Here is a 22,620-nt window from a genome sequence, read left to right on the forward strand (position 1 = left end):
CAGACTTCGGAATCTTGTGGGATTTCGAGGAGAAACTTTGTGTCGGAATGTTTGGCTTGTATGCAGGTGGATTTTCGGAAGATTTAGGATAAGGTTGGGGATTATTTTGATGAGGAGCTTGGAAACGGTTTTTGTATGGTTTGTGAGTAGGATTGAAAGGACGCTTATATTTCATGGAGAGTAAAGCAAACTCTTGTTGAAAACGTAGTTTATAGTCTATTGCTTCAGGGTCGAAGTCTCCATCAAACTGATAGTTTGAATTGGCATGAGCAGGTAAAGTTGGTTGAGGGGGTTGAACAGGTGGGATAGATGGGATACCAGCTTAAAAGGTTCTGAAGCAGAGAGGTTCAGAACTTCCGGATCATAAGAACTGACAAAAGCAAGAAGTCCTCCCGAGAGTTCTCTCAAAGTTTGTGCAACATTTGATTCATGACCTTGAAGCTCATCAAATAGTTTGTAAAGCTTCAGCTTCTTCAGAAGTCCATTACTATGAAGACAAGATTTAACGTTTCCCCATCCTTTACCAAGACTATTGATGAACTTGAGATTGTACTCTAGAGGAGTTCGGACAATCCCATGACATGTCCTGTTGTTGACGACGATTCAGTATCTGTTAGAGGTCGAGGCAACTGATTCACCGGGAGTTGTGGTGAAAGTATCGAACTCGTTGACAACGGAAGTCAAACGCTTATCCTTCATGTTTTCTGGTCCCTCGAACAGGTCTTGGAGAGTGTCCCAAATCTCATTAGCAGATTTGCACAACTTAATGTGCTCAAAGAGAGAAGGTGGAACACTAAACACCATTTCGGAAAATGAAACTTGGTCTGCATGCAATTTCTCGATGTCATCAGCAGTAAGAGGTGTTTGATGTTGTTCATCCTGTCCCATGAGAGTTTCTGCAGCATCTCTCACAGGTTGTCTTACATGAATAAGTGGACCTTCTTTAACGGATCTCCAGATAGCTTCACATTTTTCTTTTCTAAGTAAAACCCTTTCTATTCTGACTTTCCAGTGATCATACTCTTCAACCATTAGCAATGGGGCACGAGAAGGGAAACCCACACTATTTTCGATTTGCATTGAATACATTTGTTAAGAATTGGGAGCAACCATTGAATCTAAATATAAGAGCAGAAGCGGTATATAGAAGAACTTTTATCCTGAACACAGAAATGATCAAAATACAAAGATAATTTCGAATCAACAATAATCTGTTAGTGAGTACTACAATCAATACGCAAGGACAAGGTTTGAAAACTCAAACCTTGAGTTAATCTTAAAGATCAATGTCTGCTCTTAATTGATGTTCCAGTCAAGTCTGGTAATACCAGTCGAGACTTGAAGTAAAGATTCAACAAAGTACACAAGTATTGAACAAAGAAGCTATGGGTATAATCAATGTAAAGATAATAAATGAACAAGAAGAATGTTGTAAATGGTCTTGACTTGAGAGAAAAGTGAAAGAGAGTTAAGAGGAATATTTGCTATCTTTTGAGAAACAATCAGCGTATTTCTTGTCATTAAAATCATTCCTTATATAGGAAAAGGAGGTACATCGTACAAACTACAAAACGTTCCTTGGACTGGATAATAAACAGCTTCTAACAACTGATTATCTAATTGATACAAAAGGCTAATTACTATGAAATGTTACATCACCTAAAAGACAAGAAATAAAAATGCATAAACAGACTATCAATCTCGGATCTTTGCTCCATCTCAGAATGGTCTTCACTTCGGATTCCATCTCTACTTCAGAACTTGCTGACTTCGAATCTTCAATACTTGTGATTGCTAGAGGTTCACTTTCATGTTCCAACACGTTCCATGCACGTTCGCCGCGTGCGAACGCGTCACAACCAAGTAAATGGGTTTGACGTTTGTGCCCTTGACGAAATGATCGGTGGAGAATAGTCGTTGTGGTTTCTACCAATTTTTAGGTTCCTACCGGATCCGGACCCTATATATATACACACACACACACACACTTATAAAAGAGATGTTTTTTCTTTAACCACATTCATTTGAAACCCCCGACTCTTCAACTTCTTTCTAAATTAATACATAAAATCCAATATTATTGAAATTCAATATTAATTCTTTATTCTCAATATAATATACTTAGTTTGTTAATCTAAATATGATGTTAAATTCAAAACATAATTTTTATAATATATTCAAAACCATTTTTTTTAAATAGTTAAAAAGTTTAAATGGATGATCTAAATCTAAATGTCAAATTAACAAAAAAAAAATTAGTTAAAACTTATTTTTTATAATAATAATATTTCCATAAAATAGACAGTCTAAAATAAATTAAAAATATTAAAAGTTTAAATAAAATATTAAATATAAAACATGTATCAACAAATAGTTTTAAAAATCATTAAAAAAAATATGTCTATCTAAATTGTGTTTATATTTATTTTCACAGATAGTGGCTATTGAGATGATGAGATTTTAAATAGAATAATATAAGATCTATTATTTGGTACTCATAAATCAATTACCCAAGTAATTGCGTACACTCCTTTTTTATAATGTTTATCATTTATTTAAAATACTTAGAATATTTTATAATAAATTAGTTTACGAATTATTAATTTAAACGCACTAACCTATATATTTATTTTAATAACATATATTTATCAATATTTTAATTATAAATGGGCAATGCGCAGAATATCACCTAATATACTTATAAAAAATGCATTTTTACTTGCACCACATGCATTTGGAACCTCCATGACTTTTCAATTTCTTTTTAATAATTATTATAAATTAGTTAATAATGTTAAATTAATGCAAAAATTAAATTCTAATCATAAATTAACTAAACTAGAATATTAAAATATCATATTTTACATCTATTTGTAAAATTTTGAGTTTAACTTTTCAACATATTATAGTTAACATATTAGTTTAAATATGTTGTTGTATGTGAGCAATTGTCATTTTAAAATTATAACTTTTGTATAATTTATGATTTTATGCAAAATAGTTTAATTATTTTATAACTAGTTATAAATTATAGTGTTAAACCTAAATTGTAATCCTAAATTAACAAAAAAAACCATGAAACTATTTTTTATAATCATTAAAAACTTTCAAATAAGTAGCTTAAAAATAACTTACAATAAGAATAGTTAAAAGTGATATTATATAAAAAATTATAATGTTATCTTTAAAAACAAAAACAATGTTTGTTGTTAAATAATTATAAATAAAGAAACTAATAATATTCATCAAATAAATATTAAAAAAGTTAAATTCTTGAAACCAAATTTAAATACTTAAGAGTTTCTAAATACGTTATTTTAAATAACTTACAACAATAATAGTTAAAAGTAACATTATAAACAATATTTGATATTTTAAATAATTACAATGATAGAAATTAAAATCCTAAGCAGATAAACTTTTTAAAATTAATTAATCATAACAACTATAAATATCATTAAACTATAATATATACTTAATTTTATTCATAAGTAACCTGCAGGTAGAGACAATTGAGAAAATTGAGATTATAGAATTTTAAAAAATGTCTATATTATCATATAATTCATAACAACAATGTTTATACCAACTTATTATAAGATTTATTATATAAGAGGTAAAAAACAGGATTAGGTTAGGACTCTTTTTCGGTGAGGACTCCTGATGACAGCGTAAAAAAATACAAATAATAAAATCGAGCATAGTATTATATCGGAGAGTAAAAAAAATTAGAAAAAAATTTGGATCATTAAAATTGAAGGCATTGATCATTTTTATGATCCATGATTCACTTTTTATGATCCATTATTCAATTTTAACGACCCAAAACTTTTTTTCCAATTTTTTTTCTCCGATGTAGTAATATGTTCGATTTTATGATTTGTATTTTTTAATTTTTTTTTTAAATTTTTTATGGTGTCCTCACCGAAAATAGAGTATTCACCGGAACCGGACCTATATATATATATATATATATATATATATATATATATATATATATATATATATATATAGGAGGATTCAATTGAGAAAACTATTATTGAGAAAACTATTTTTATAGTAAAATAATTTAAAATATATCAAAATTCAAAATTTTTTGTTCTCTATAAATAGACATCTATATTGATATAGTTTTAAGATAAAATAAAAAGTTTATTTTTTTAGAATTTCAGCTCTCGTTATACATAAGTGAAATAAAATTCATCATATTTTTATTATAGTACATTCGTTATTCACTTGTGAATAAAACGTATGCTTAACTTTTTTACAGTTTAAGTATCATTCATATATGAATATAACACGTAATCAATTTTCTTACCTAAAGTATATTTTTTACATCATCTTTTGCCGCATGTTATATTTATATATGAGTTTATATATGAGTAAAACGTGTATTAGTTGTCATCATATGTTATATTCATATATGAATAAAATATTTATCAAAATTTTGTTACTTATTTATATATGAACTAAGGAAGAATCCCGCGTTGCGGATGTTGGAGTTATAGGGATTGCGGGTGTTGTAGTTACAGGGATTGGAGGGTGTTTCATACTCTTTTATTACCCATTGTTATTTACAAATCTGACCACACTTAGATTTAGAAACGTCCATTCTAATCACAATTTTTCCAGGTTGACCAATGGCTAATTTAGTCAGAATGAATGGAATTCCCACGCTTTTGCGGGGCTGGTAATCCAAGTGAAAACTAATGACGCAGTTCTAAATCTTGGTGGTGTTAATCTCTGCAATCTCAAATTAGAAAAAATCGTTCAGTAATCATTAGCAATAGAAATCATCATAATCCAGATTTGAAGATTACATGTAAGAGGAAATACAGAAACCTCAGGATCCATAAGTAAATTAAGTAGGATTTGAAAATTTGAAGCGAGTTTTTTCTAGCTAACTTTTGGGTTGGGACAAAAAAGCGCAATTTTTGTCCCATTAGTCACAATTCGTTGTATCTTGAGACAGCCTGTGAATTGTGATATTTATCCGAGCATGATGGTAATTATTTTTCAATGCATATTTCATTGTGTTTGACTATATTAGATAATATCTCCGTTACAAAATCGTCTCTTTATCGCTGAAAATAACTATATTAAAAAGAGAAATTAAATATCCTCCTACATTTTCTTCCTACTTATCTTCCTATCCATGTAAAACGATGACATGTGTCATATTTGAATAAGATTAATTACATTTTAGTACACTTGTCATCATTTTAAATGAGTAGGAAGATATGTAGGAGGAAAGTCTCTCACTTGGGGTGAAATAATCAAGCTTTTTCAACTTGAAAAGTTGAGAATCATGGTTACTTGCAGGAAAATGACTGGAAACTTCCACCTGCAAAAGTAATTTTATCAAAATAAAACAACGATTACTTATAGGCTATGTGTGATAATTAATTGATTAACTTTTAATTTAATGGTCCAGGAATAAAATTCTCAACACTAACCGAAACACATTCGAAAGAGGAAAACAATCCATTGTTCCAAAAAAAGGCTACACTTTTGACTTTTCATACCAAATCTAAAAAACTTGTTTTGAAATTCTAATTTGTCGCAAGGTCAACACAAACAACTATTATAAGAGATTTAATCTAGCTACCAATTTTTCTCAAAAACTTGAAAATTATATAAAATTGAGAGTTTAGAATTACTCATAACATCCAAACCAAAGCTGAATATAACAAAATCTACACCAGGTTAATGATATTCCAGGGGCACATCCCAAAAATAGAGTAGTTGAATACCGTATCAAGAGAACTAACAACTAAATAATGTCAAAATTTCAATTATGAAATCACACCATTATTTGTTCATATTACACCATTCTTAATGTTTAAAAATGCCAGCAAAAAAGTGCAACAACTGAAAAATGTATGAAATTGAAAGTATACCTCGTCTGACTTTACAGTGATAGGATCCAACTGAAGTTGGTCTTTCACCTTCTTTTGCACCATTTTATATTCTAATCAATAACAAAGTTAGAGATAGAATAAATAATTGAGAGCAATTTTCATGGAAAACAGATAAACTAATACCTCTATTATAGTTTCAAGAATTATTGTTTTCTGTTGCATAACTAAATTAGCTGATGAATACAATTAATTAGAATGAAAATGCTTGCTTGATATAATAAGTTATGAACGTTTAGCTTATCTTTTCATGACATTGTTGTGTCATCTTTTGTAGGATAAGACATTAATCAGGTACAGGGTTAATCATTGTTCATTGTATATAGAAAAATATAGAGCCTAGCACAAAAGAGGGGGGTTTCAACTTTCAAGAGATATGGGAAATAACTTTTACTACATCCTGCCATAACCCAAGTACTCAACATGTATGTGCTTGACTCTTACAACCCAACAACAATTAAGAGGGTGAAGCTATATTCTGACTTTAGTAGTGTATAGAGAAGTTACGGATTGTGAATACTAATGGAGAATTTGATCTGCAAAAACATATGAAAGTAGTATGGAGTAAGTTTTTTTTTTATCTCCATGGTTCTCAAATTCAGAAGGCAATTTTTGTGAAAATCAATAGAAAAGGGAAAAATGTATCTTAATCAGAAAAAGTTTTTTTCTAACTACCGACTCATAAAAAAACGATTAAATAATATCGGCTTCAGAATAAATGTTTGTTCTATCTAAACCTTACAGAACACATGCACAAACCTATAGTGGCTTTTAAGGAAATTCTGAAAATTCGTAGGGGAATTCCATCGAACACTTCATCGTCCTTCTCTGTAACATTTCATCCCTGTTTCATTTTACAGTCTCTTTTTCCTTCTTCGACCATGCTGTTTTATGCCACCGAACAAAATTAAGTTAAAAACCATAGTCCAAAACTGAATTATAGTCTTGAAAATCAAAAATGTAAACAAACCTTAGGATCTTGAATCAAGGAAACTTGAGCATAAACATCGTCAGTTCCAGCTTCAGCCTAATTCCATGAAAGTTCATTAATATATGAGCTGATTAGTCACTAATTTATAGATTATGGTAAGAAAGAATGAAACTTACGTGAAGCTTGACGTCAAGAACACAGCAAAACACATGAGGGGGGAGATTACAGTCGCCGGAGGTTGGACCATCGCCGCTGGATTGTAGCTGTTCGAGGTGACCTTGAGGGCAGTACACAACGGCGTTTCCTTTCTTCGGTAGCGATATCAGAGGTCGGGCACAAGCGTGCCACAACTCAAAACAGCACACCACCAAGGAGTTGGAGGCGGTGGGAAGAGTAAAAGGTGGGAGAGAAAGAGGTTTCTGGAAAGAACGTATCACCTTATCAAACGGATTAACTAACCCCGGTGGAGGTGGATGGTAAACTGAGAGAGAACGGTGAAGCGGAATGGAATCGGAATGAGGAACGACCTGCGTCGTCGACGATGTTGGTGCCGGAAACTGGAGTGGGACGTCAAAATCGAGTCCAAAGCGTACGACTTTAGCCGCGATCAGCAGCTGCTTCTAAATCGATTTTAGGGCATGTAATCTTCTATTTGAGGGCTTAAAGTTGTTCTTCGACTCCTCAAATCGATTTACCATCGCCCCATGGTGGTGGTGAAAGTCTGTAGAAGAGACTGTGGAAGGAGAAGGGTAGCGTTGAAGGTATGTAGAGTCGACACCTCCGACTGGACGCCACCGCTGCCCTCTTCGGTGGTCAGCACCATCTAAGGCGACAAAGGGGATAGGGTTTATGCTTTGCAAATCAAATGTCGATCTCAGGCGAGATAGATAAGAGGTGGGAGTAGTGTGGGAGACGAAGATGGTTCTGGAAGGAGGAGAAATTAAATGGGAAGTGGATTAGGCGGTGGGAAACAGGCGGAGTAAAGGAGAGAAAAACGGGTGGAAGGATAAATCGGTGGAACACAGAAAGAATATGTGTATCCAAGAGACCAAAATTAAGTTTGGTCCAATACGTGTAATCCACTATAGAAGATAAAAAAAAGACAAATAACAAAAGAAAAGCAGAAAAGAAAATGAAAAACAATAAAGCAACCACAAGAAAGTCGGCACTTGTAAATTAATATATATATATATATATATATATATATATATATATATATATATATATATATATATATTTACGTCCTTAGCTGCGCGTTTTACGCTAATTCAACCAATCACTGGTCTTGTCTCTGAGTCATACTTATTAAAACTTGTAAATTTCTTAGAGAATATTAAACCCAAATTAAATAAATATGAAATAAATATATCATGCATAACCACCCCAAAAACTTTTCCAGACTCTGATACCATAATTATAATTATGACAAGATTATCTATTTTTGTTAATATTTAATGGTTACGATTAAAGTTTAAAAGACATAAATGATAATTTAAAATACAAATAGTTTTGCTTTTAGATAACGTATTTGTTTGTAACGAATTTTAATACTAGCTCTTATGAATTGTCTAACATCATGAATATGATTATTGTTTAAAATCGTACCTAGATTATCAGGTTTGTAAGAATTCTTGAGATTTTGCTCAGAATTATTTATAGATTCTTGGATTTGTTGTATTTTTAAAAGAATATCTCTATTAGAAATACAATTCATCAAGATTTTGTTAGACATAATCAAATAATTCAAGCATGAATTTGATTAATTTGATTATTAAAAACAAGTACTATTTTGACAAAAATTTCAAATCTTGTAGAATTAATAGTTAGAACAATTCGAAATGAAACTATCATCGTCGATAAAAGCAATACAACAATTGAATAAATATTTTAGATAATACATTCTTGAACTAAGCTTAAATTACAATCAGTACATACATCTGGAGAAAGAATTATCTGAAAATCTAGAGACTTTGAACATCTGCTGGTAGAAAGAGAGAGACTCTTGGAGATTTTTTAGACATAGGATGAACATTTTTTAGAGAATGAATATTTTTTGCTTGCTTTTTTCTACAAACACATGATGTCTATTTATATTGCTCTGAAGTCTTCAAAACCTTGAAATCTTGTAGTGAAATCTTGCCGTATGATTTAATGGTCCATCAATAATTTGTAAGTGGTTGTCACTTTCATCTTTTGAAGAAATTATCTTTTGTAATCAGCAAATATCACATTTTGATAAAGCATATCATCATAGAGCATCTTCTAAAGTTTTTTGTCTTCATATTATCCATTATGGAGCATCTTGTAAAGTTTTTTGTCTTCATATTATTATTGTTGATAAGACTAAATAATTTTGATAATAAATTTGATAATATTTGTTTTATACACTATAAATACATATAGTGTAAAAATACACAGTATATACACACTCGTATTTGAAAATAATGGATTTGATAAATAGAAGAAACGAAATACCCTACATTGAAGGTATTACACCAAATTTAAGAATTTCTTATTCTTCATAAGGATCATCAAAAGGGTCTTGAGCGTCTTGAAATAAACCATTCTTTATAGATTTTGGAGAATCGTCAGAAACTGATGGAGTTTGGCGAATTTCTTGAAGTAAGTTTTGAAGTTCTTCAGGAGAAGAGGTAGCAGCATCTTTAATTCTTGAAATTAAATCCACATCACTTTGAGGAAGACTTTTGATAAAAGTGGCTTCAACCTCCGGTTTTTTAATATATATTTCTTGATAATATTTAATTACTGCTTGTTCACTGGCTTGAGAAATCTTCATTTTATCCCACCATTTTGAGCGAAATTGTCGATTAAGCCAGGGAGGAGAGGTATCCTTTGCTTCTTGATAATGAAAAGTCCAAGACATTATCCATGGAACTCTGAATATCATAGTGAATTGTAGCATATATTCAAATTCTGGAATTTGTTGAATAAACAATTCCTTAAATTTGAGATATACATTGTAAATTTCTTTTGGTAAACAATTCGGAAGAACTCTCATATATTTGTACCAATTGATAAACCATCTTGGGTATTCACAATTGAAGTTTAAATCAAAGAAGATAAACCATGAGTGTGAATAATTTCGAATAAAGAACGCCTTAGTCCAGGCATCTTGATAATCATAGTAAGAAAATCTGGGATAAGCAGGATAACTTATAAGAGGTTTTTCAGAATGAAGGTTTGGAACCCAACTTTCTGGAGAAATGATTTTGATGATGTGAGCTTTGCTAAAATCAATGTTTCCTTCTTTTGAATTAGAACGATGAACAAAATTGACCGAACCAGATTCTTACAAAATAGCTTGATAATATTCTCGAGTTTTATATGAATCAACATAAAAGGTTTTCCCTTGACCAAAAAGATGATTTGTGAGAATATGAAAACCTTGATGTAACTTATGGATTTGAAAATCTTCAAGAATTTGAACTCTTAAGAAATTTGGATTAAGAACATAAGGAGTTTTTGTAGGAGGGCTAGGAGTCACAGAATTTTGAGTTTGAGGAGTAAAAGGTCTTACAAAAGGGCTTATCGTGTTTGTTGGAGTAACTTTTGGAGTAACAAGTTTTGATTGAAGGATATTAGAATAAAGTTGTGAATTCTTAGAAGAAGGGGTTAAAGGAGAAAAACGATTTTGATTTTGAAATGGAACAAGCTTTTGATAGACGGGTTTCTTGTCATCATGTTTGGAAGAGGACGATGAACTCATTTTCCCTGCAAAAATTCTCGAGAAAGAAAGTCAGGAAGCGAATTATTTTCGCTTTTTATGAATTCTATTTCGAAATCAAAGTTACCTAAAAGGGCTTGCCATCGAGCAAAAATTTGTTTGGAAATAATATTTTTCACATCCTTTTCTAAAATAGTTTTTGCAGATTGACAATCTATTCTTAATAAAAAACTTTTCATAAATAAATCATCTTCAAATTTTTTTAATACATAAAACAATGCTTAAAATTTCCTTTTTGACAGTTGAATAATTTTTTTGTGTATCATTCCATGCACCAGAGTAGTATCGAACCAATTGTTCTTCTTTTGAATTAACAAAATTTTGTTTTAGAATTCCTCCGAATCCAATATCACTATCATCGGTTTCAACTATGATATTGGCATTGGGATGAGGTAAATTTAAACATGACAAAGTAGGAACCTTTTGTTTTATATATTTAATTATATCTGTATGTTTTTTAGTCCATGGTTCAGGATTATCTTTTAATCTGTTATAAAGTGGTTTACATATAATCCCTAAATCTTTGAAAAAACCATGGATATAATTTAAGCATCCTAAAAATCTTTGAAGTTGCTTTTTATCCTTAATTTCATCAGGAAATTTAGTAGAAAACTGCAAACTTCTTGTAATAGGTCTAATAGTGTTTTTGACAATATCATGCCCTAAAAAACGAATTTCATCTTTAAATAAATGCATTTTTGCTGCAGAGACAGCTAAACCATTTTGATAAATTAAATCATAAAATTGATTTAAATGTTTGAAATGTTGATCAATTGATTTTGAAAAAATTAGGACATCGTCAATATAAGCAATAGCAAAACTACTTATAGGAATTATAATATCATTCATAATATTTTGGAATTCAGAAGGGGCATTTTTTTAATCCAAAAGGCATTACATTCCATTCAAAATGCCCGAAGGGAACATTAAAACCAGTTTTGAATTTATCTTCCTCATGAAGTTGTATTTGCCAAAATCCTGATTTCATATCAAACTTTGAAAATATATTTGAATCATAAAGTTTTTTTAGTAAATCTCGTTTATTAGGAATAGGATAACGAATCCATTCTAAAACTTTGTTTAAAGGTTTATAATTGATAACTAATCTTTGTGATCCTCTTTCTAATTCTGCGGCATTCATAACATAAAATGCTGAACAAGACCATGGTGATTTAGAAGGTCTTATAAGTTTTTTATTTATTAAATCTTGAATTTCGTTTTTACAATGACTTTCTAGTTTACTATTCATGTGAATGGCTCTAGATTTTGAAGGAATATCATTTTCATCAAAAAATTTTATATACGGTAATTTTACAATATGTTGTTTTCTATTCCAAAAGGCATTAGGAATATTAGAACAGACATTTTTTTTCAAATTTTAATTTTAAACCTATTATTTTATTTTGAATATTATTGTCATTTAATTGATTAGTTATTCGAACATTATTTATTTCGTTAATAAGATATTTAGCTTGTTGTGTTTTATAATTAAGGACATTAATCGTTGAATATAGAGGAGGTTCACAAAATTTAAATATAATTTCTTTTCCAAAAACATTGGTTCTTATACCATCATCATGAACCATAAAAGGATATAGTTTTGTAATAAAAGGTGTTCCTAGAATTAAAGGAGAAGATAGATCTTTTACTAAAATTAGGTGAGTTTTATAACAGTAATCTTGGTTATTACAAATATGAACATCAGAAACTTTATAATTTACAATTAATTTTGTACCTCCAGCACCAGTAAGTCTAGATGCAGTTTTTTCATAGAATTGTGTAGGAAAAATTCCTCCTTGAATACAATTCATATCAGCACCACTATCAATTAAAACAGTTATGTTGATTTTAAAATTATCCTTGACTAACGTGATTTGAGTATTCCATTTTTGAGAAACTTGATTATTTATAATTTTTCCAATAGTTACATTTTCAATTTTATTTTCTTCTTCTTTATTAATTTCTATATTTTTGTTTTTAAAAATAGAAGGTTTTTCTTTTTCTAAAATTAAAATTTTATTTTTTATTTCTTTTATCTCTGGTTTTACTATTTTTAATTCTTCTTGAAGTTCTTGCATAGAGATTGGCTTTGCTTCAGTAAATCTTTCATATATATTTTTTAAATTAAAATTTTCATTATTATCAGGAGTTATGTTATTAGTTTTATTAAGCATCTACTTTATTAATAATTCTTGGATATTTTTATCTTTTATAGAATCAAGAGAGTTTAAAAGATCTTTATCATCTTGTGAAAGAACGTTAATAGAACTACTAGTAATTACATTGATTAAATTTTTACAATGACATTTACCAATACATTCGCAAACATCAGAATCTTCTGAACTTGAAGTAGTATTTTCGAGAATATTTAAATCATTTGTTTGAAAATCAGAAATACTTTCATCGGAATCTGAATCAGTATTTAAAATAATTTTTCTTATTTGTTCTTTTAAATCATCAGAAACATTTAGCTCATTTATTTTTGTCTTAGCATAACAATTATTAGCTGTATGACCATTACGCCCACATTTATGACAAATAATAATATCTTTTGATTTTCTCTTAGATTTTTTATAATTTGGTTTATAAGGTTTTTTGGATTTTGACGCATAATCTTGGCCTTTTTTATAATTTTCTGGAAGATTATAATTCTTTTTTCTGAAATATTTTGAAGGTCTTTTCTTATATACTTTAGATTTTGAAGTAGACGGACCATTCAAGGGCTGATAACCATATTGTTGGCAAAAATTTCCCAATTCATTTTTACTGTTAATTCTATATTTTTTAAGCTTTTCTTTAAACCTAAGATCAGCACAAACTGCTAATCCTTCTTTATTAATGTAGTTTATTAAATCTTCATAAGTTAAATTTTGATAAGGGATGGTATTATTAAAACTTTCTCTTAATTTTTGTCTAACTCTTTCTGCAAAGAGTTTTGGAAGGCCAGCAATAAAACGTTCTTTCCAATAAGACTCTTTACAATCAGGTCTTGAAAAAACTTTAACAAGATAATTATCTTTATACCATCTAAAATCAGTAAGTTTTCTGCAATGTAAATTCATTAAAATTTCTGAAGTTTTTTCTTGAAAAGTAGTAGGATCTCCTACAAAGTTTTTGATAATAGCAAAAATTAAAGTGTTAACCATATCATCTTCAAACGTTTGTATTTGTTGATTATTTTCTTGTTTTATAATAGTTTTCTTAGCAGATAAAATATAATCTTTTTCTTCTTGTGAAATATAGAAATCCCACCATCCTTTGAGACTACCAGTAAAACCAGAAGTAATAATATTAACAATTTGAAGTTGAGTATTATTATGAGCTTTATAAGCATTAGCAGCCATAGTCATTTCTTGTACAATATTCATAATTTGATGTTCAGAATGGCCATCAACATTCCATTCATAAACAGAATTACCATCATATTGAGAACGATCAAATTGAAAAGTTCGTTCTTCTAGTTGAACATCTGGAAGAGAAGGTCTATTCCAATAATTTCTTATGGTTGGCTTTGGATTCTTTCCGAAAGAGCTTCGCTTTGATTGATGAATTTTATTAAGATTTGAAAAATCATTAGTGAGTTGACTAATATCATCATTTGAATTATCAAATTGTTGAGCAAGGGTTTCAAAATTTGTTTCACTATTAATATCACTATTTTCAGCTTCATCATTTGTAAGGGTATTAATATTGTTAGTGTTTGAGATATGGAGTTTTGAAAGTCTTTTTTCTAATTCGTTGATTAAATCCGTATTTCCTAGATTAAAATTACCATCGATTTGACAATGAACAAAACTTATATTGCTAGTGCTTGCCATATCATTCTTGTCTTTGAAAAATTTTTCTTCAATTTTAACTAAATGCTCGGTAATACTAGATAAGGTTTCGTTTGCATAATTATTTTGGTAAATGATTTTTTGAAGACTCTTTTCTGTAGTTAATTGATTTGGGGCTTGAACTAAAGGAGTCGCAATAAACATATCGTTAATAATAATTTCTCCTTTTGGTGGAAAATTAGCAATAATTTCTTTATTAGAAATAATATCTTTATATTTTTTCTCTAAAATGGGAGTGATAGAATTATTTTTAAATGGGTAATTTATTTTATGTTTAGGGGCATAAATTAACTCAAACCATTGAAAAAAAGGAGAATGAATTTTATTTGATAAAACATAATCTTCCCAAAGGCCTAAATGGAGAAATCTTAAGTAGTATGAAAAATTTTCTTCGTGCCAAGCTCTTTTTTTATTATTGTAATCTTTGAAATACTCAATATTTTTTAAGTAATCAAAGTCAACTTGATATTCTAAATTTGAGAAATTCATTTTAACAGGTTGTTTTTGTTAGGATTGAAGAAATATGTTTTATTGATTCTAAATTATGACTTCGTGATTTTTCGTATTTTTCTATTCCTATTGTTAGCCTATAAATTTTTTCTATTTGTTTATTATATTCATTAGTATATGGAAGTATTTTGTATAAATTATAATCTTCATGAATTCTAGTTTCTTCTAAATGTTGAATGGTTTTGCATATATTAGAATTTATCTTCCAATGTCTTTTTAACATATTAACCCAAAGCTTATTATTTTTTGAACAATTAATTTGCACTTTAGAACTCATATTTGTTGTTTAAAATTTTGGAGTTCATCAATAAAATCTGATTTAGTAGGACTAGGAAAACTATTTTCACTATTTTGGTCATCTTGATATAATGGTTTGGGAATAGAATTAGTATAGTCAACAGTTTTTAGTTTTAAAGATCTTGACTTTGATAACGGAGATTTTGAAGAACTTGTTTCTGGGATAAAAGAAGTCGATAATCTGGATGATGAAATTTTTAAGGAAGAAAAATTTATATCTACTGAACCATCATTATATTCTATAATATTTGAGATTTGTTTTGAAGAGTCTAGTGGTTTTGGATCGATAACATTTTGTAAATTCCAGTTACATGATTGAGTTATATCAGACCATTTTAACCTTTTTGGTGTGTGAACTTTGGTATGGTTAGTATTTGCTTCAAAAATAATTGTTTCATTTTTAGGACTCGATAAACGTGTTTTCGGTTCAAGTGTAGTTGTCATGGTTTTGTAACAAACACGATAAATTATTGCTAAAGGCTTTGTATCATCTTTAAATTCTAAATTTTTTGTTTCTATAGTTAACACTAAAGTATCTAAAATATTTTTATCAAATAACCCTACAGAAAAATTTGGATAACAATTGAAATAAATAGGTCCGTTAGCTATATTTGTTTCAGCCATAGCTAAAATAGAATTTTGAAAATCTTTATGTCTCTTGTCTCTTAAAATAAGGAGAACATGGGCATCTATTCCGAGTCTGAATAAAGGCTTGATAGCAATTTGGACTAAACCAACATGTAAAAATTTATATTTCATTCTATGTTATAAAATAGATCGTGATGATAATAAATGTAAATTTTGTTGGTTTTGACCAATAGACAAAGTTTGTTCTGTCATTTTAATAGAATAACCTTGAAAATAGTCAAAAGTTCCTATTCTATATATTGTATTAACATTAGTTTTAGGTATTGTCCAATCATTCAAACTTTGTTCTATGCCATTAACGGTTTCTTCAATAGAATTTATTTGATTATCATAATCTTGTTCATTATCGACATTTTTATCAGGAATATATTTTTTAGATAGTATACGTGAAAATTTACTCATATTTAAATAATTTTGCTTTAAATTTTTTTAAGAAAACTTACTTGTTTAATAACGATGAACAGAGGCAAATTGTCCCGACGATGATTGTGGTCCGGCACCGCGACTTACGTCCTTATCTGCGCGTTTTACGCTAATCCAATCAATCACTGGTCTTGTCTCTGAGTCATACTTATTAAAACTTGTAAATTTTCTTAGAGAATATTAAACCCAAATTAAATAAATATGAAATAAATATATCATGCATATATATATATATATATAATAAGAATTTCAAATGCTTATTTATATATTATTTATATATACATAAATAAAAAAGTTAGGCTACAGTATACTTTTTTCTCTTTCTAAATCAGACACTGGACTTTTCCCTTTTTCTCTTTGGGACACTGGTTTTTCATTATGCTTCGTTTCTCTACGCATGTCGGCTGTTTGATTCTTCTTATCTTAAATTTTGTTTCTCCTCCAATAGTATTTGTTTCCGTTTTCCTTATTTCTTCTTTCTTTATTCTTTACTCTTCCTTCCTCTTCAGCTCTTGCGTTTTGGCCGATCATTTTCCTCCACTGAGTATCACCGCCTTTCTTCTCCAATCTGTTTCTTCACAGACTCAAATATTTCCCGAATGGACACTTCCTCTACGGTTATACTATTTCATCTCTATTTGTCTGCGTTTTCTATGTTTCATGCTTTTACGTTTTTGTTCACTGAATGTGATTTTCATTTTAAGGTTGTTTGATGTTGGGTTTGGGTTATTGGTTGGGTCTCTCTTCAAAATTTTGTGTGTGGGTTTTTGGTAATCGATATCCCGAGTTGACTTGAAAGTTCTGAATATCGTCGTCGCTCAAACAGGTATTCAAACCGCACCAGTTGAATCACTGTTTTTCTCTTCCAATCACAGATTACCACAGCCTCCATCTACTGTGTTCTTTGAGAGTATATCATATTCTCATATACTCTCATTTCCGACCATTCTCAAAGCTTCATAATTTTTTCTCCGATCATCTCACAACCACCACCACCACCCTTGACGCCGCCTTTTCACCACCTCCGTCTTTCAGAGCCATGAGCGCCGGCGGTCGGTCCGTAGTTCTAACGAAGTGTGGAAGTGACAGACTCCACCCCCGATTTGATCATTGTTTCTCACAGGTGGAGAAGGAGACGAACCTGACGACAAACCTCCGACTTTGACTGCTTCCTTTGATGGGTTCCGATTTTCATTGTTCTTTACCATCATTGACGCCATGTATTTCATTTCTGATTTGTTTGATGGGTTCCGATTTTGATCGTTCTTTACCAGATTGAGGCGATGATGAATTTTATTTGCGAAAAAAGTTGGGGTATCGAGCACCGGGTGAAATTCGGGTCCGTATTTTGGCAGGGCAAGTCGGAAGGCATATCGACTCCGTCTTTACTTTATGTCCAGTTTCGTGCGTCTTCTTCAACCATAGCACCGCCATCTTTTCGTCTCCTTCGATGCTTGCCTGGTCTATTCCTACAATAGTGAACCGACTTGTAAATAGTATCGTTCTTCCATCTTTTGTGTTTTCACTGCGATTCAAAGTTAGATAAAGAGAATGAAGGCAAGCAAGCTTTTGCAATCAATCGATAAGTACAACTAATCGAAGGCTCTGTCATGCATAAATCGACCAATATTTATGTGTTGTAATTTTCGGTTCTTATCATCTTCGAAGAACAATAACTCTGACCACAAACAAGTACCCAGGAACTTGATTCAAGTACGTTTCAGCCCAAAAAAATTCCACTTTCATGCTTTGTTGATTTCGGGTAAAACATTTTCTGTTTTTTTATACATTATTCATACAATCAAAATTTCATTATTAGTTTTTTTTTGGTTTTATACATATAGTTGTGTATTTACAAGGCTCTACACTTGGAATTCGTTGTTGATTTCTCCTTCCCACACCTCAAATAGCTTAACCAAAACCATTAACTGACGTTTGTTTTTGTTGTGATTGTTCCATGTCGCTATTTCAGGAGCCTCAAGTGGCCTTGGGACTGAAACTTCAGTTCACGAGTTCTTGCATTTTGTAGGCTCCATGTACTTATGTTTGTTAGGAATACGTCGGCAGGAGGATTTGAATGAGTTAGTTGGAGACGTTGAGTACAGGTTTGGGAAGTGGAAAGGCTCAACAAGGTTACTGCTTTTGGATGAGAAACATGCCTATAAGGCGTTCGATGAAATGCCCGATCCGATTAAGGTATTAATTTCATGTTAGTTTACCTAATTCATTGGTTGATTATATTTGTTTGATTATCCATTTTAAATGAATGAGGTATCCATTGTAGCTATTAAAAGTCCCAACTAAATTTACTTTTCTGCCCCTATGTTTCTGGATATTGAATTATGGAATGTTTTGAATCGTGTTTGTGAAAAAAAAAATTGATTTTATGTTTCATGTTCCATATAGTTATGTACTTCTGTAATTCTGTTTTAGAATCTATATAAATGCTTACTAAAATTTATTTGTTACATGGCGTTTTTCATAACCCAGAAGATTATTTAATAATACATATAATTGTCATAATAAAGTATTAATTAGTAACCATTCTAGAAACGTCTAAATGATCTTATTCATACAGATTAAGTAAATAAACCTTACGTGGGTGCAAGTAATTGGATTCTACAAGTATATACTAACTCTATTGTTATTTTTTTGCATTTTTTTTTTGTTTTTTGAAATTATTGATTACTTTTTCTTCCTTAATTTAGAAAGTTGCAGAGTAACTAAAGAAGGATCTTGGTAGTATTGATATTTTGGTGCATTCACCTGCCAATGGAGCAGGGATTTGTTGTTCATGAACATGAATATAATAAATATAGTAATATACGTTAATATATACCATTTTTTTTACTTACAAAATGATTAAATATTTGATCACGTGACTACGTTGCTATTATGGATATCGAGTTTTAAATTTTTTTGGATGCAGGGTTTAATCACAAAGGAGAGAGGTTGTATTGACTCAGCAGTTGCACCATTTACTAAAGATATTGGACCTCCATGAGGGATCGGATCTTCTTGAAGTGGTATACTAATATATCTATTTTTGGAATAATTGTGTTTATTTAATTAATTATATGAAAACGAAACACTTTAAAAAAAATTATATACTTTAGAAATGGAGATGACAAATTTAGCTTTTTTGTAGGTAAAAAAGATCAAACCTTATGTTCTTCTTGGTTTATTTCGAGTTGGAAGTGTTTTAAATGACCATATATGTATTTTTTTTAGTGAGTATAATTTTTTATTAATTTTAGGCTAAATTACAGGAAATAACATTATATTTTGGAAAATGTTGCAGTTTAACAACTAATACTATATTTTTTTCCCATCAAACCACAAAATAAAAAGATATTTTCTCATATTAACCATGTTGGCATGTTATATATCAGGTTTCGTTGGTAATTTTCCAAATTAAACATATTAGCATGTTACGTTTTATCATGTTAAAATAATTATTTTGAAAAAAAATGTTTGAATCTTTCATGGCTTGATTGAAAAAAAATATATTAAGTGATTAAACCCTAAACTTTTTCAAAATATAATTGTTTTTCTGTGATTTGCCCTTAACTTTATAAAAATATTTTTACACATTGTCCTAAGATATCTACTACCTAAATATGAGATAATTTTTTTGCAAATAAGTATTTGTTTTTTTCCTTTTAAAAGAAACTTCTAAATTTACTTTTGTTGCATACACTCATGAGTCCATGTTTTTGTTGTTGTATTCTATATTCAGGTGCTTAGAGCCATACGAGACTCAGATTCCACTAAACCTGCTATTTTCGGCATGTCCAATCCCACTTTGAATGGATTGTCTTTCTGAATCCATTATTCGAATAATATTTTTGAAGGACAATGGGGGTATTTTGGTCATTTGGCAAAATAAAAATGAATAATGAAATGAAATTCCTTCCACCCAATCTTAGGAACAATGAACAAAAAGGAATCACGAATTCCAATTCTCTCAGATTCCCTTAGAATCCGTATGAAAATATAGCTTTTGGAAGTGGAAGCCCTTTTGAGCATGTTGATCTCCGTATTATTACTTCTTAAATTATCATTTTTTTTCATATTTATGTATCAATTTAATTTAAATTCAATTCCATTCATCTGTTTTTTTTTCCTTAATTGTTCTCACAATATTATTATAATTTATAACAGGTAGGAAGAGCTGAAAGACATCACCAGGTATGGGTCAAAGGAATTCTTTGTTGATGAGAATGATCAGGCTATGAAATCAAGACAAATCCAATACCATGATGCTGCAATAGATGGGTATATAACGTAGATATATACTCATATATGTTTATATTTGTCCTGATTAAGCTCATTATATAAAAAAGAAACAGCTCTAAATGGTTTGTTATATGTTTTTTTTTCTCGAAAAAGTTATAATACCTTCTTCTAACGATTTGTAACCATTGACAATTTGATAGATTACTAAACCGTTCTTACATTGAAGAAAAAAAAAGGCCTATACACAAATTAACATTCACGAATTTATTTTTTTGCTGATTGTTTCAGAGAGTCAAGTAGAGGTATTGTCCATCGCTGTAAATGGATACCATAAGGTTGTGAAAGAAAACCAGACTTTATACAACATGGTCGAAGATTTAAAAGGTAAACAACATATTTTTATTTTTGTTAAACTTTAAACATTACTAAAATGTTGTCTTTTATCTTCGACAATCTTTAAATTTTCAGGAAACATTCAGGTTTACTGCAGGATTAGACCTGCATTACATTTAGAACTGACACAAAGAACGTGCTCGATTACATTGAAGAAGATGGGTCATTAGTGGTTTTAGATCCTTTAAAACATCATAAAGATGGAAAAAGTTGTTTCAATTCAACCGTGTTTTTGGTCCAACTGGTACTCAAGGTAATAATAAAATTCAAACATTTTTCCACAATTCTAGAACCTTCTGTTGACTAATGTTTTGACTGTTATCAGAGGAGGTTTTTTGCCGACAAGAGAAAAAAACCAAACACAGCGCCAACGGCGCGCATGATTCCCTTCTAGTTCATATATGAATAACAAATGAACTGTAACAAAATTATGATAAATGTGTTCTTCGTATGTAAATATAACTTGTGGGGAAAGCTAATACACATTTTATTCATATGTGAATATAAAATGTGACGAGAGTTGATGTAAACTGTACAAAGTTTATTATATGTTATATTCATATATGAATGATATACGTTTTATTCATATGTGAATATAAAATGTGGCGAGAGTTGATGTAAACTGTACAGAGTTTATTATATGTTATATTCATATATGAATGATACTTAAACTGTAAAAAAAAATCATACTTTTTATTCATAAATGAATAACAAATATGATGTAGTAAAAATCTGATGCATTTTTATTCACTTATGAATAACAATAGCTAAAACTATAAAAAAGTAAAATTTTTATTTTATCTTAAAATTATATCAATATGTATGCCTATTTATAAAGAATAAAAAATTATGAATTTTGATATATTTGAAATCATTTTTCGATAAAAATAGCTCCTCAAAAATTAAAAAAAAAAACGAAAAAATGATGTTTTTGTATACATTAAGGTAATGATTAGTATAGTTTAAGGAAACATGTTTTGTTGGAAAACTCACATGTATTTCTTTCCCATTTCCGCCGGTACCGTAGAGACTTTTGCGTCCAAAATAAATGAGTGGCTCAGAATGATTCCCTAATTTTCAATTTTTTTCATTTTCTCAATTGAACTCATATATATATATATATATATATATATATATATATATATATATATATATATACACTATCTTATAAAGAGTATATAAATGTGGGACCCCTAAAAATTAAGACAGTTTTCTTAAACTCAAGGAAATGGAATATGAACATTTAGATATTCTTTGGACGGTCTAGATCATGTTATTAGTTATCCTTGTGAAAAGCTTACAACCAATCAAAATCCTTTATTATTTTTTAAACTGATGTTTTTCTCTCTAACAATTCACACCGATATATAGACATAACACCATTGACCTAATTTGTATTTACACGCCTCCCTCTTTCTCTCTTTCTCAGACCTAAAAACACCTCTCTCATCTTCAGATACATCTTCCCCTAATCTCGATTCAAAATTTAAATTCAAAATGCTCCTCTCTGAAGAACCCAACACGATGACATCACCATTTTTCTTCAATACAGTTGTGGATGTTGTTTCACCCCACCACCAACGTATCCCCTTTTTGTTGTTGTCGGCATCCTGATTTATTGCCGCTGCAAGTGTGGTGGTTTGAGATCTGACACAATCACGGTTAGTGTTCTTCAAACTC

The 22,620-nt window shown here is 29.9% G+C and overlaps 2 long non-coding RNA genes across 10 annotated transcripts; one reads left to right on the top strand and one right to left on the bottom strand.

Moving 5' to 3' along the window:
* Positions 1 to 4,435: 4,435 nt before the first annotated feature.
* LOC145167576 (uncharacterized) lies at positions 4,436 to 7,921 on the bottom strand. Of its 5 annotated transcripts, none has more exons than XR_013741242.1 (5): positions 7,026 to 7,921; positions 6,889 to 6,945; positions 5,901 to 6,802; positions 5,263 to 5,344; positions 4,436 to 4,743 (listed from the first exon to the last, which is right to left on the bottom strand). It is a non-coding gene; the product is annotated as an uncharacterized LOC145167576 (long non-coding RNA). The 5 variants fall into 5 exon arrangements; XR_013741243.1 differs by having other exon boundaries at positions 4,436 to 4,750; XR_013741240.1 differs by lacking the exon at positions 4,436 to 4,743 and having other exon boundaries at positions 5,010 to 5,344; positions 5,901 to 6,454; positions 6,678 to 6,802; positions 7,026 to 7,920.
* An 8,825-nt stretch (positions 7,922 to 16,746) lies between these two features.
* LOC145167577 (uncharacterized) lies at positions 16,747 to 21,562 on the top strand. 5 transcript variants are annotated; one of them, XR_013741249.1, is made up of 9 exons: positions 16,747 to 17,489; positions 17,583 to 18,070; positions 18,281 to 18,504; positions 19,238 to 19,334; positions 20,048 to 20,337; positions 20,473 to 20,586; positions 20,836 to 20,931; positions 21,016 to 21,193; positions 21,266 to 21,562. It is a non-coding gene; the product is annotated as an uncharacterized LOC145167577 (long non-coding RNA). The 5 variants fall into 5 exon arrangements; XR_013741246.1 differs by having other exon boundaries at positions 16,749 to 18,070; positions 20,048 to 20,347; XR_013741248.1 differs by having other exon boundaries at positions 16,749 to 18,021.
* The last annotated feature ends 1,058 nt before the right edge of the window (positions 21,563 to 22,620 follow it).

The sequence above is a fragment of the Lactuca virosa genome, chromosome 3 (assembly GCF_052849685.1).
Source record: "Lactuca virosa cultivar CGN04683 chromosome 3, Lactuca_virosa_CGN04683_v6, whole genome shotgun sequence".
NCBI lineage: Eukaryota > Viridiplantae > Streptophyta > Magnoliopsida > Asterales > Asteraceae > Lactuca > Lactuca virosa.